General features: G+C 38.4%; 1 pseudogene across 1 annotated transcript in view; it reads right to left on the reverse strand.

Annotated features, from left to right (window-relative positions):
- Positions 1–562: 562 nt before the first annotated feature.
- Positions 563–12,912, reverse strand: part of LOC308610564 (putative helicase senataxin) — a 31,562-nt pseudogene continuing 19,212 nt past the window's right edge. Inside the window, exons 9-11 of the transcript in view lie at positions 7,452–7,551; positions 1,466–1,573; positions 563–736 (exon numbers count right to left, since the gene is read on the reverse strand). The product of the transcript in view is annotated as a putative helicase senataxin (transcript). The remainder of the gene's footprint in view (positions 737–1,465; positions 1,574–7,451; positions 7,552–12,912) is intronic.

The following is a 12,912-nucleotide window of genomic DNA, read 5'->3' on the forward strand; positions in this document are numbered from 1 at the left end:
AGGGCACACTGGCTGGCACACAGTCAGTAGTCCTTAAATTCAAGCTAACATTATTTTTGTTATGCTACCTTAGGGAGAGAAGTCCCTACACCACAATGGATGGGAGTGATGAAACAGTAAACCCCTCCAGTTGCCTTACAATTAGTTCTGTGTTTGGTCTGCTCATCAATAATTAGCCCCCAAACCAAGGCTGGAATGTGATTTAACAAACAGATGGTTTTCAAACTGTCTGTTTTATAACAAACACACTGACAGATGAAGGCATTTACTAGAAGGAGAAGACATTACAAAAGAAAGCTTTAAAATCCTAAGTCTAAAGCAATACGTGCTGGGCCTTTTCCAGCTGAGTCTAGAAAAACTAAAAGAGGACTCTGAATGGTAAGTAATCAACCTAGCAAATACAGTCTGGTAAACATAGAGCAAACATACATCTGGTAAATGGACAGCAAATAGAGGGCTGGTAAATGTATAGCAAATACATGGCTAGTAAAGCCTAATTTAGAGGGAGATGAAAAGATGAGCTGCTGACAGATTTCTCTTCCATGTCTCATTAGGTACTTACTGACTGAAGTGCGGCGGAACGTATGAACATAGCCACAGTAATGTTCACGGGGAACTTGCAGGCGATGTCTCTCTATATCCTTCTTCTCTCCATTTAGTCTTTCAGGAACCAAAAACACCAAATCATTTTCCTTTGGATGAAGCTGTTTAGCTAGTTCACATTCCTCAAGATAAACTATAACACAAGAAGAAGCCAGCATTTATTCTAACAGAATTAGTTTACATGAGATTAAAGGATATTAAACGCTTGTACTAAGTTCAAGCAAGTATACAGCACTAGCGGACTTTGTACATACTTCAAAATGATAGTCTAAGCTAGTCAGCATTGACAAATATTGATCACACAGCATTATAAAAGTCTTCTTAAAACCTGCTACAAAGCCAAAATAGATGAAGTCATAATATTCAAAAGTAGCTAATACATTTCTTTTCCTTGAAGTTTACCTTAGTTTTTAATCAAGGAATTTTCACTTTTGTGCCCTGCTTTCAAAATCCCGAGAGAAAATCTGGAAACAGATCCATGTACACGTAAGAATTTTGAGCCTACTAGTGGCATTTCAAACAAGGGGGAAAGGACAGTAGTAAAATAAATGGGGCTGGGAAAACAGAGCAAGCTCTAAAATTAAAAAAAGTTCAGTACCAACTGCCAAATCCAGCAGCAACATACTGAACCAAAGCACGAAGTACTAGGATTAAGTAGACTGAACTACTAAGTCTAAAAAGAATTTTAAAAATGCATCATGTAAGAAATGTCTATTTGAAGGCATCAGAGAGCAAATACAACAATGAAGAATCACTCTGTTGAGATCCAGAACAAGGTGGAGATCCGTAAGGGTCAGCCCAGTATTTTCCCTAGAAACATCTGAACTCTTCAGGGAGTGGCAGCCAGGAATTTGAGCAGTACCTGGGATAGCCTTGTACAAAAAAAGAGACAAAAACTGGAGTCCAGGGCCTGCATAGATAAAGTAGGCATCCTGGTAGCCCTCAAGCTTCAGGTAGGGACCATGAAGGACTACACCCAACAATGAAGGCAGCTTCAATTCACCCGAGTACTTCAGGAAAGCTCAATCCTTTAAGCTGATCCCACATTGCTAGTACTCCCAGAATCCTGGCAGAAGCAAAGAAAAATCCTCTCTGGAAGAGGACATCCTATCATCCTAGGCCCCTGATTATTTTTTAAATAGCTTTCCAAAGACAATGACCAACATATTAGAAATAAGCAAAGCACCAGGAGAGAATACATGAACTACTAGAATCAACAAACAAACAAAAAAGGGCTGCACAAGGCACTACACAGAGTACAGTCCTTGAATTGGTTCTAGGACTCCCGCAGGCACCAAAATCCTCAGATGCTCATGTCCCTTATGTAAAACGGCATAGTATTTGCATATAACCCACGCACATCCTCCAGTACACTTTAAATCATCTCTAGATTACTTATAATACCTAATACAATGCAAACGCTATGGACATAGTTGTAAATCCAACATAAGTGGTATGTAAATAGGTGCTGGTGCATAGCAAACATGTTTTTCTGGAATTTTTTTTCCCTGAATATTTTCAATCCACGCTTGAATCCGATGACGCAAATCCCGCAAATACAGAGGAACAACTGTATGTATAACACAGTTTAAAATATAGAGTTAAAATACGTAACAATAATAATATACAAAGTGGAACAGATAAACAGGGTTAAAGTTTTTTAAGATTTTGCCTTATCTATGGAGACACTTAAAGTATCGATGAAATCTGTAAACTTTGAATCATGTACGCTCTAAGTTTTCACCTAAACTACTAAATGGCAAAAGAGGTACAAGTTGACGTATAATTTCCAAACTAAAAGAAAAGAAAAAATGAATGGTTCAAAGGTCTCACATATATGTAAAGAGTACACTCTAGTTCTATCAGTTTTTTCTTTATATATTTTATTAGGTATTCAAAATGGTCCTATCTTCTGTTCACTGAACTTGCTATCATTGTGAAATACTCGCTTTTAATCTCAAATAATGCTCTTCTGCCGTAAAGTCTATTTAGTCTGGTATTAACAGAGCAAAACAAGTTTCTTTTAGTTGGGTTTGCATGAGTAGCTTTCTCCAATCTTCCTCTTCTAACCTTTCTGTATCCTTATGTTTACATGTATTACTTGTAAACAGCATATAACATGCCAATACTGATCTTGAAATAACTTTTTCTACCCAAAGATACTACGGCTACTTAGAAAATTGAAAGCTCACATACAGGATAAAACATATAGATGGTATCGGTTACATCAGGTAGCAAGAAAGCTCTCAAAGACTAGCCTGTCTAAAGGGCTCAGGAGCCAACTTGAAGAAACCAATTACAAAGACTTGAAACAAGTGTATTTAAGTCCATGTGTTCATAACGAAAAAACATTTTTTTAAAGTTCACTGGTCAACCCAGCACTTGCAGAGAATTAAGTCATTATTTTGAAAACTGGTCAGGAGTCAAGTATCAATACTTATTCTACCCTTCTTTATAAAGTATACTACTGAGTAATCAAATAAAATGGAGCACTTTTTCTTTACAGAACTACAATAGCAAATAAATGAAGAAATGATCAAATAAAAATATCACCATTTTGTATCCTTTAGTAAAATAATTAATCTAGGCATTAAGGATCAACGGTTATAAGTATTACAAAAAGAGAAATTAGAGATCAAGCACCTCCTGATAAAGGAACACACCAACCTCAGCTATGAACTAGTTTTGCCAAAAATATTAGGTCCAATGAAACTGATCAAGCCTCTAGATCCAACTATCAATTTACAAAAAGTACAAAGGACTGAAAAACATACTAAACACCACCAGGGGGATGCTATCAGCAAGACACAGACACAGACCCTGTAATTCTACAGGGTCAACAACACAATTTCTTCAACAAATAAATTACAAAGCGGGAGGGATCCATGAAGGAGACAATTGTAATTGAAGAAGACATATTAACAATGTCAGTGAGTGGACCTAACTTGGTTCTTAATTCAAGCAGGCTGAAATAAATTGTTCTTTATGAGGAAACGGAAAACTTGAACACTGTCTAGCTATCTAATATTAAGAAATCATGGTTCATACTTTAGCAACAAAATAATGAATTATTAGCAAAAATACTATGAATTTTTAGGTCCATCTCTATTAGAGATAGTCACTTAAATAATTATGACACCAAAAGAAAAAAATCTAACCAATGATGATCTGCAAAACCTCTCCCTAGAAAACTGTAAAACATTACTGAAAGTAAACCTAAATAACTGACAGTATGTATCGTATTCAAATCAGTATTAGAAAGATGTCAATTCTTAACAAATGTCCACATCTTTTTTTCTCTAAAACTTACATGGTAATGCAAAGGGACAAGAATAGCCAACGTACTCTTAAGGCCAAACAAGGTAAGCAGACTTGCTCATTAGTGTTTATAATAAAGCTTAATTAAGTAAAATTAAGCAATGTGATATGGGCAGAAAGGTAGGCAAATGATCCAACAAAGAAGAAAGGAGTCCAGAAAAAGGCGAGTGCATTAAATGGACTTAGATTTGTAACAAATATGACACTGCAGACCATGGAGAAAGGATAATCTTTTCAATAAACACTACTGGGGTAATTACATCTCCATTAGGGAAAAAAATGAAACATGGCCCCTACATCTTACTCGTGTACAAAATCCATTCCAGGTCGGCAAAACAGCGAAGCCTCTAGAAAAGGGATTGGCAAACTTTCTGTAAAGAGCCAGATTTTTCTTTGCAGGCTACACATGGTGTCTGTTGCATATTCATCATCATCTTTTCTTCAAAAGCTTAAAAAAATGTAAGAACCTTACTCTTGGGCAGCATAAAAACAGGATACAGGGTAGATCTGCAAGCTGTGGTTTGCTGACACCTGTTCTAGATGTTAAGATAATATATTTATGACCTGCAGCAGGGAAAGGTTTCTTAAACCTTTGGCACAGACCATTAACCATAAAAAATACACAGATGCATTTGTCATGTTAAAAAATAAAGTCTAAACAAGAATAAAATAAGAATTTTAAAGACATCACTAAGAGAGACATAATGCAAGCCAAAGTGGGAGGATGGTTTATATCCAGATTGCATAAAGAACTTGCTACAAATCAGTAAGAAAAAGACAACTAACAGAAAATGAACAAGAGTCTTTAATAGGTGCTTCCCTAGAGAGGTTACTTGAGCATCTACTAAATATATGAGAAGGTGCTCAATCTCACTGATAGCCAGGATATTACAAAATAAAACCACAAATGGCCATCAATACACACACACTACAATGGCTAAAATGAACAGCACAATCAACACAAATGTGTTGGCAGAGACATGGAGCAACGTGACTTCCATACGCTGGTGGGGTGTGTCATTCTGCATGACTAGCTTGGCATTATCTACTCATGTTAAGCTCATGCATAATACCCTGAGACTCTGAGACCCACTTCAGGAGACAGACTCCACAAAAATGCCCTCGCATAACACGAAGAGACACATGAATGACCATAGTAGCATTATTCATAAAATGCTGTGTGTAGAAGAAGGCCTGAGGCTGCTATCATTAGAAAGGCCTGCTTACAAGGTTGGCCCCCTTGGAATCTGGGAACTTGGTTTTCCAGACAGCTCTCATCATTTGCTGATGACAATGGCTCACTGTACCTTACCTGTTTGCCAAATTTTTTCTCTACAGCTTATGTCAAACACCCACTTTACTTGTGAAAGTCATGAATGTGGGCTAGGCAGAGGGTGTTTTAGGCACTGGGTCTCTAAGCTTCCCTGGTAGATAATGTGTCACATGGGTTGTCGCAGCCCACTACTGGGAAAATTAAGTGTGTCCTGTGTGACTTCGCTGGGAAATGACTCTTGGAAACTTGCTCCTGGTTTCCTTTTTCCCTTTGCTGATTTTGCTTTGTATCCTTTTGCCATAGTAAGTCACAGCCATGAGCAGGAATATAATTCCTGTGAGTACTCCTAGCGAATCACTGAACTTGGGCATGGACTTGGAGAGCCCTGACACACAGGCCTAAACTGCTGAAAAAATGTCCATTAACGGGAGTTCTCTGGCAATCCAGTGGTTAGGACTCGGCGCTTTCACTGCTGTGGCCCGGGTTCAATCCCTGGTCGGGGAACTAAGATCCCACAAGCTGCATGGCACTGACAAAAAAAAACTTCTTTAAAATAATAATAACAAAAATGTCCATCAACAGTAAAATTGTGACACAGTCACATATTGAAATACCACCACAGCAATGAAAAAAATACCAAAGATGCACACAAATTTGATGAATTACGAAGACATGTTACGTGAAAGAAGTCAGACACAAGAGTAAATGCTATGTGATTCTATCATACCATCAAGATAAATGGATGATAAATCAGTGATTTAAATATTAGAAAGAAATATAAAACTACTACAAGAAAATATGGAAGTATTTATCTGATTTCTAAAACCAACTGAACAGTAAAGAAATAAATACGGTATTTTTGAACATGTGAAGATAAAAATTGTCTGCCTCAAAAACTGCATGTGAAACTGAACAGCAAATAATGAAATTGAAAAAAAATTAACAATGCATACAAGTAAGAAAATAACCTCCCTAAGAGAAAAAAAAAGGACAAAAGGCATGAACAGACAATTATCCGCCCCCCGCCAAGAATATAAAAGACCAATAAAGATTTGAGGACAAAAACTACAACTTCAAATGAGATACATGTTCCATATAAAACTGGGGGATAAGTTTAAACTAGCAAATGAGAAGAGATACATTCTTACATTCTTATGTCAGAAGTGAAAATGGTATTCTTTTTGGTAGACAGAGGCAATATGAACCGAAAGTCTTAAAATGCACACACTGTTTGATCTAGCAAAGGGATTTATTCAGTGTAACAGTAAAAAATCATAAGTAATGTACATGTGTAACTAGAAATTACTGGTTAAAGAGAACTATGGAATACACTTACAATGGAATAACTACAAACACTGAACATGCTATTATTATTTATCTCTGAAAAGACATTTATAATAGACTAAATGAAAATAAGTCAAATGTAAGCTTCACGAAGGTGGAATTTTATGTTTTCATCACAGCTACATACCTAGCATCTAGAATCATACACTATCAGGTAGTATAAAGTCAGTAAATATTTGCTGAATAAATACATGAAAAACGTCACTTAGGTAAAATAACCCTACCCACCCACCCTTCACTCAGATGAATAGGAAGTCTAGCAGTAAGATATACACTACTATGTTCATAAGATGATCTCTGAATGATGGGAACTGTGAGTGATGTTTATTTTACTATTGGCTAATATTATCTGAATAATCTACAGTGAACATATAATACCTTCCCCCCAAATATATGTACACGCTTTTTTTCTTAAGTGAATCTATGGAGTGGGATGGACTGCAAGGGGGAAGGAGACAGACGGAGAATTTATACTTTTTATTTTAAAGGGTTCTAAATGCTTGGTTTATTTATAACTAAGACATAACTGTGACACATGCTCCAGACAACTCATGAAGTGAGAGCAGAGACGGCAGAGAGATTTACTCAGAATCTGTACGCACGATCATGTCAACACCCCCTCCGCCCCCGCCAATCAAACTCCCTCACTCACCTTCTCTCTCCCTTGCCCAGCATCTAGGGACACTTTGGCCTGTGGTATTCTGCTAGCACAATGGTTAAAACCATGAATTTTATAACTGTCCCAGTAATTATCCTCATTAAGTAAAGACTTTAAACATACTCTTTGTAAGAGCTTACAAATTCACCTCAGGAAACCTATATCCCAGAAAATTCAAGCAATTATTATGTTCCCTCAAATAGCAATCTCCAATTATTATATGATAGAGCCCAAGTTACATAAAAAAGAACTTACAAACAAACTCCCAGTATTTTTTATAATCAGCAGGAAATTTTCGTAAATGCAACTGATGGAATTTCTCTTTGTTTGGAGAGCTGTTCCATTCCTGTGCCACCTACGCAAAGCAAAAAAAGCAACTTAAGAAAGCAAAAACATCTGAAAAGCCAATGTTAAACGGCAAAATTTTCCAAAGTAAGCAACCATAAAATCCAGAACCTAGAACTCCTGTGTGACACAAACATTAAAAATTAATTTGGGACTTCTGGTTTCCAGCTTGGCATGTAAGGAACTTAGAAGTCGCCACTCCATCCTAACAAGTAAAAAGAGACAAAAAGGTGGATACAGACAATCACAACTTGCCAGCGCAGAAAACTCTGAAGTAGAAACCTCCATGCCAGGAGGAAATCCTGAACTGGATGCGACAAACTGTTGGAGGCTCAGCATGACCTCTCTTAAAAACTCTAGGGGGACCCAGTCATAAAAGGGACTCCACACTTTGGTGAGTCTTACCTCTAGGAGCTCGAACAGGCCCTCACAGTGAACACTGGAGAAAATTCCCTGTGTGCTTCCAGCGGGGGTGGGGGGTTGGTGGGGACTGGGGTAAAGGAACCATTGTGTAATACACCAGAGCATTCTTGACCTTCTTAACAAGGCCTGATCTATGAGATGCTATTTTTCCGGAGTCAAAGTTGCTGGGATTTTATCAGAGCTTAAACTACTTGAGGGAAGAAAACCAGCTCCAGCCCATTCTAACCATCCTGTCTCACCCAAGGAGGTGGGGGGAAACTAAGAAGCATGTGGTGTAAAGTTCTTAGTCCAGAGGAAAAGGCTCACTAAAAGAGTGACACCTTATCATAGGACTATGGAATGGTCTTCCTTCCCCCATACCTCATTTCTATATCACTAAAGGCCTATTTACTGCTGTTCCTTTTACTTAGTAGATTACGTCTGCCTTGCAACAAAAAATTACAAGGCATACTCAAAGGCAAAAAGCACAGTTTGCACAGAATAAAGAAGCACTAAAACCTGTCAGATATGGCAGGAATACTGGAATTATCAGACCAGGATTTTTTTTATACTATAGTTAATATACTAAGAGTTTAATGAAAAAAGGAGGCCATGAAATAATAGATGGGTAATGTAATGAATGAGATGGAAAGTAGAAAGAATCAAAAGGTAATGCCAGAGATCAAAAACACTGTAACAGAAATGAAGGATGCCTCTGATGGCCTCATTAGTACACTGGACATTGCTGAGGAAACAATCTCTGAGCTTGAGGCTACAGCAATAGAAGCTACCAAAGCTGAAAAGCAAGGAGAAAAAAATGGGTAAAAAAAACCACACCCCAGAATATCCAAGACTGTGAGATAATGACAAAAGATGCAGCATACACATAATGGAGATACGAGAAGAAGAGAGAGCGAAAAAGCAGCAGTATTTGAGGTATAATGACTCAAGAGTTTTCCAAAATTAACATCAGACACCAAACCACAGATCCAGGAAGCTCCAAGACCAAGCAGAATAAATGCCAGAAACTACACCTAGGCATATCATATTCAACCTTCAGGAATATGAAATATCAAAGATAAAGGAAAAATAATTCATGAAAGAAGCCTGTGGGAAAAAACACCTTATCTATAGAGGAGGAAGGATAAGAATTACATTTAACTTCTCCTCAGAAACCATGCAAGCAAGGAGAGAGTAGTGAAATATTTAGACTGTTGAAAGAAAAAATCCTACCAATCTAGAATTCGGAATGCTGAAAAATTATCCTTTAAAAGTGAAGGAGAAGGGCTTCTCTGGTGGCACAGTGGTTAAGAATCTGCCTGCCAACACAGGGGACACAGGTTCGATCCCTGGTCCAGGAAGATCTCACATGCCACGGAGCAACTAAGCCCGTGAGCCACAACTACTGAGCCCGCATGCCACAACCACTGAAGCCCACATGCCTAGAGCCCGTGCTCCATAACAAGAGAAGCCACTGCAATGAGAAGCCCACACACTGCAAAGAGTAGCCCCTGCTCGCTGCAACTAGAGGAAGCCTGTGCACAGCAATGAAGACCCAATGCAGCCAAAAATAAATAAACTAAATTTATTTAAAAAAGAAAAAAATAACTCAACAGTAAGAAAACAGACAACCTGATGAAAAAGATGTGCAAAAGGCCTGGACAGACACCTCACCAAAGTAGATATACAGACCGTAAATTAGTATATGAAAAAATGCTCCATATCTTATGTCATCAAAGGAATGCAAATTAAAACAACAAGATACTATTACACACGTATTAGAATGGCCAAAATCTGGAGCACTGACAGGACCAAATGCTGACGGGGATGTGGAACAGTAGGAACTCTCATTTATTGCTCGTGGGAATGTAAAATGGCACCATCACCTTTTTTTTTTTCTTTTTTTTTGCTGAGCCACGTGGCTTGTGGGATTTAGTTCCCTGACCGGGGATCGAACCTGTGCCCCCTGCAAGTGGAAGTGCAGAGTCCTAACCACTGGACCACCAGGAAATTCCCAAGATGGTACCACCACTTTGGAAGACTGTTCGGTGGTTTCCTATGAAACTAAACATATTCTTACTGTAGGATCCAGCAATAGTGCCCTCACTATTTATCCAAATGAACTGAAAACTTATATTTATGTTAAAAACCTGCACATGGATATTTATAGCAGCTTTATTCATAACTGCCTAAACTTGGAAGCAACCAAGATGCCCTTCAGTGGGTGAACGGATAAACCAACTATGGTACAACCAGACAATGGAATATTATTCAGTGCTAAAAAGAAATGAGCTATGAAGCCATGAAAAGACACAGAAGGACCTGAAATGCACATTACTAAGTGAAAGAAGCCAATCTGGAAAGGCTACATACTGTGTGATTCCAACTATTTGACATGCTGGAGAAAGCAAACTATGGAGACAGTAAAAGGATGAGTGATTGCCAGGGTTGAGACTGTGGAGGGGTGAACAGGCAGAGCAGAGAGGATTTTTAGGGCAGTGAAAGTACTCTGATATTAGAGGACTGCTACATGTCATTATACGTTTGTCCAAACCCTTAGAATATACAAATCAAGAGTGAACCCTAATGAAAACTATGGACTCTGGGTGGTAATGACGTGTCAATGTAGGTTCATCAGTTGTACGAATGTACTACATTGGTAGGGGATGTTGATAATGGGGGATGCTATGCAGAGTTCCTCTAGCTCGCTGCAACTAGAGAAAGCCTGTGTGCATCAACCAAGACCCAACCCAGCCAAAAATGAATCACATAAATTTCTATATATATTTAAAAAAGATAAGTACTGAGTACTATCTCCAAAATTTACGCCCAATGAATTCACTTCTCTTTATTTCCATAGCTACCACCTAGATCAAGCTACCATCATCTTTCTCCTGGGCTATTATAATAGCCCCCGACAGGTCTACTGCATCTATGCTTACCTTTCTACAGTTATTCTCTAATGAGCAACTAAGAATGTTTTCTTTAAAACAAAAAAGTAAACTATTACATATTGCTACTCCCCCAGCCTAAACACCAACCAACTAAAAATCCTCCAACATCTTCTCACTGTACTGAGAATGAAACCCCAACCTGCACTTACAGGGTTGTATACCATCCAGCTCTTGACTGATTTCTGCAATCTTACTTCATTTCCCTTTACCTCTAAGTTACCTCACTCCAGTCACATCAGCCTAATCTCTTTGCTCACATATGCTCAGTTAGGCCTACTTCAAAGCATTATAGTCTTGACCCTCCCCCCTCCTCTGCACAAAACCCTCCTCTCCTGGCTCTCAGCCCGATCTCAAAAGCAGCCTCCCAATGTCGCTCATCATATCAACCTGTTTTGTTTCCTTCACAGAACAAATTATAACAGGAAATTAGCTAAAAATGGTGCACTCTCCCTATAAGGGGTGTGGGCACTAAGAATCACAGCTGGTACTCCAGAAGGGCCCCCTTTCTGCCTGCTCCTTGTCTACACAACCTAAAAAGCAGCTGCCAATTACACTCTGCATACACGTGCATGCACACACAGGTAACCGAAGGGGACTGCAGACAGAGCCAGCAAACCAAAACTTTAAGAAAATAGAGTATTTGCCAAAACTGACCAAAAAAATTGGTCCCTGTCAAAATAGTGCACATTTATCTAATATTTTTGTGTGTTAAACCTAAGGATTAAAAACTAATATATCCTCTATCAGTCACATCAGTACACAAAAGACTCATATTTCTTTTTTTCCCCCCACACACTGTATTTTATTTTTACAAGAGATAAATAAACTGACACCAAGCATTGCAAATGGATGACCACAACAAAAGCAACAATGATTGCAATTACCAAACACGAAACAGACTCATACTATGTCATAATATTGACATTCAGTCCAGGAATCCTCCACTGTAACAGCTCCTTTACTTTGTTGTGAAAATTGACTTGTATACTTTTTGCCTCTGAGTCCTGTGGGATTTTTTTTTTATTCAAGAGACTCATATTTCTAAAAGTTGAATTTGCTCGTTTGCCCTTTGGGGCAAGGGATAATTCTACGCAATGTCATTGCATTCCACCTGCAATAAGACATAAGAACTGGATAACCAAACACTGCGTTTCATGTCCTAAATAGGATACCAACCACATTTCTGTCAAAGGACTCTAAACACACTTCAGCATTCCATTAACAAACAATATTACGAAGTCAAATTACATCCAAATGAGGATAAGAAGCCTTGGCCCAAGACTGTGGTTGATGCCACAGTCTCTGGCTTATAAGAAAGAATAAACATTAAAAGTAATCAAGGTATCTGAGAATTCTCTGGCAGTTCAGTTGTTAGTGCTTTCACTGCTGAGGGCCCAGGTTCAATCCCTGGTCAGGCAACTAAGATCCCACAAGCCACACGTTACAGTGGGAAAAAAAAAAGGAATCAAGGTATATTAATAATACCATTAATAAATGTTGGCCTATATAAACTAGAAATGCTAAAACAATGCTGTTTCACTACATGGTTAAAGAAAAAGAACAAGATTGCAAAAATAAGAAAAAAAGAACAAGATAAAACTTCACGGTAAAGATGACAGATTGAACACAGGCATTTCCTTTCATTCCCCTGAAACCCCACTAAAACACCCAAGGGATTTTTCACAACAGGATTAATTCATTAGGATGAAGAGAACAGAAGACGAGGCAAGAGTATCAAAATCTGGGAAGCTGGTAAGCAGATGGATGAATGGTTAACTAACTCAGCAAGTCCAAGAAGCTGAACTCTAAGAAGGAAGTGTCTGACATACACCTCTAGGAGGAGGAGGGCTGAAGGGAGACTGCCCATCCCTGTTCCTAGCAAAAAGCTAGAGTGGTTTCACTTCTATAAAGTGTGACCGTCTCTGCCTGTGGGGCAGCAGATAGAGAGGGGATACTGTACTTAAAAAAAAAAAAATGTGGGGGGGGGCGTCCCTGGTGGTACAGTGGTTAGGCAT

Source organism: Mesoplodon bidens, assembly GCF_964165515.1.
Source record: "Mesoplodon bidens genome assembly, contig: HAP1_SCAFFOLD_1079, whole genome shotgun sequence".
In the NCBI taxonomy this organism is placed as follows: Eukaryota; Metazoa; Chordata; class Mammalia; order Artiodactyla; family Ziphiidae; genus Mesoplodon; species Mesoplodon bidens.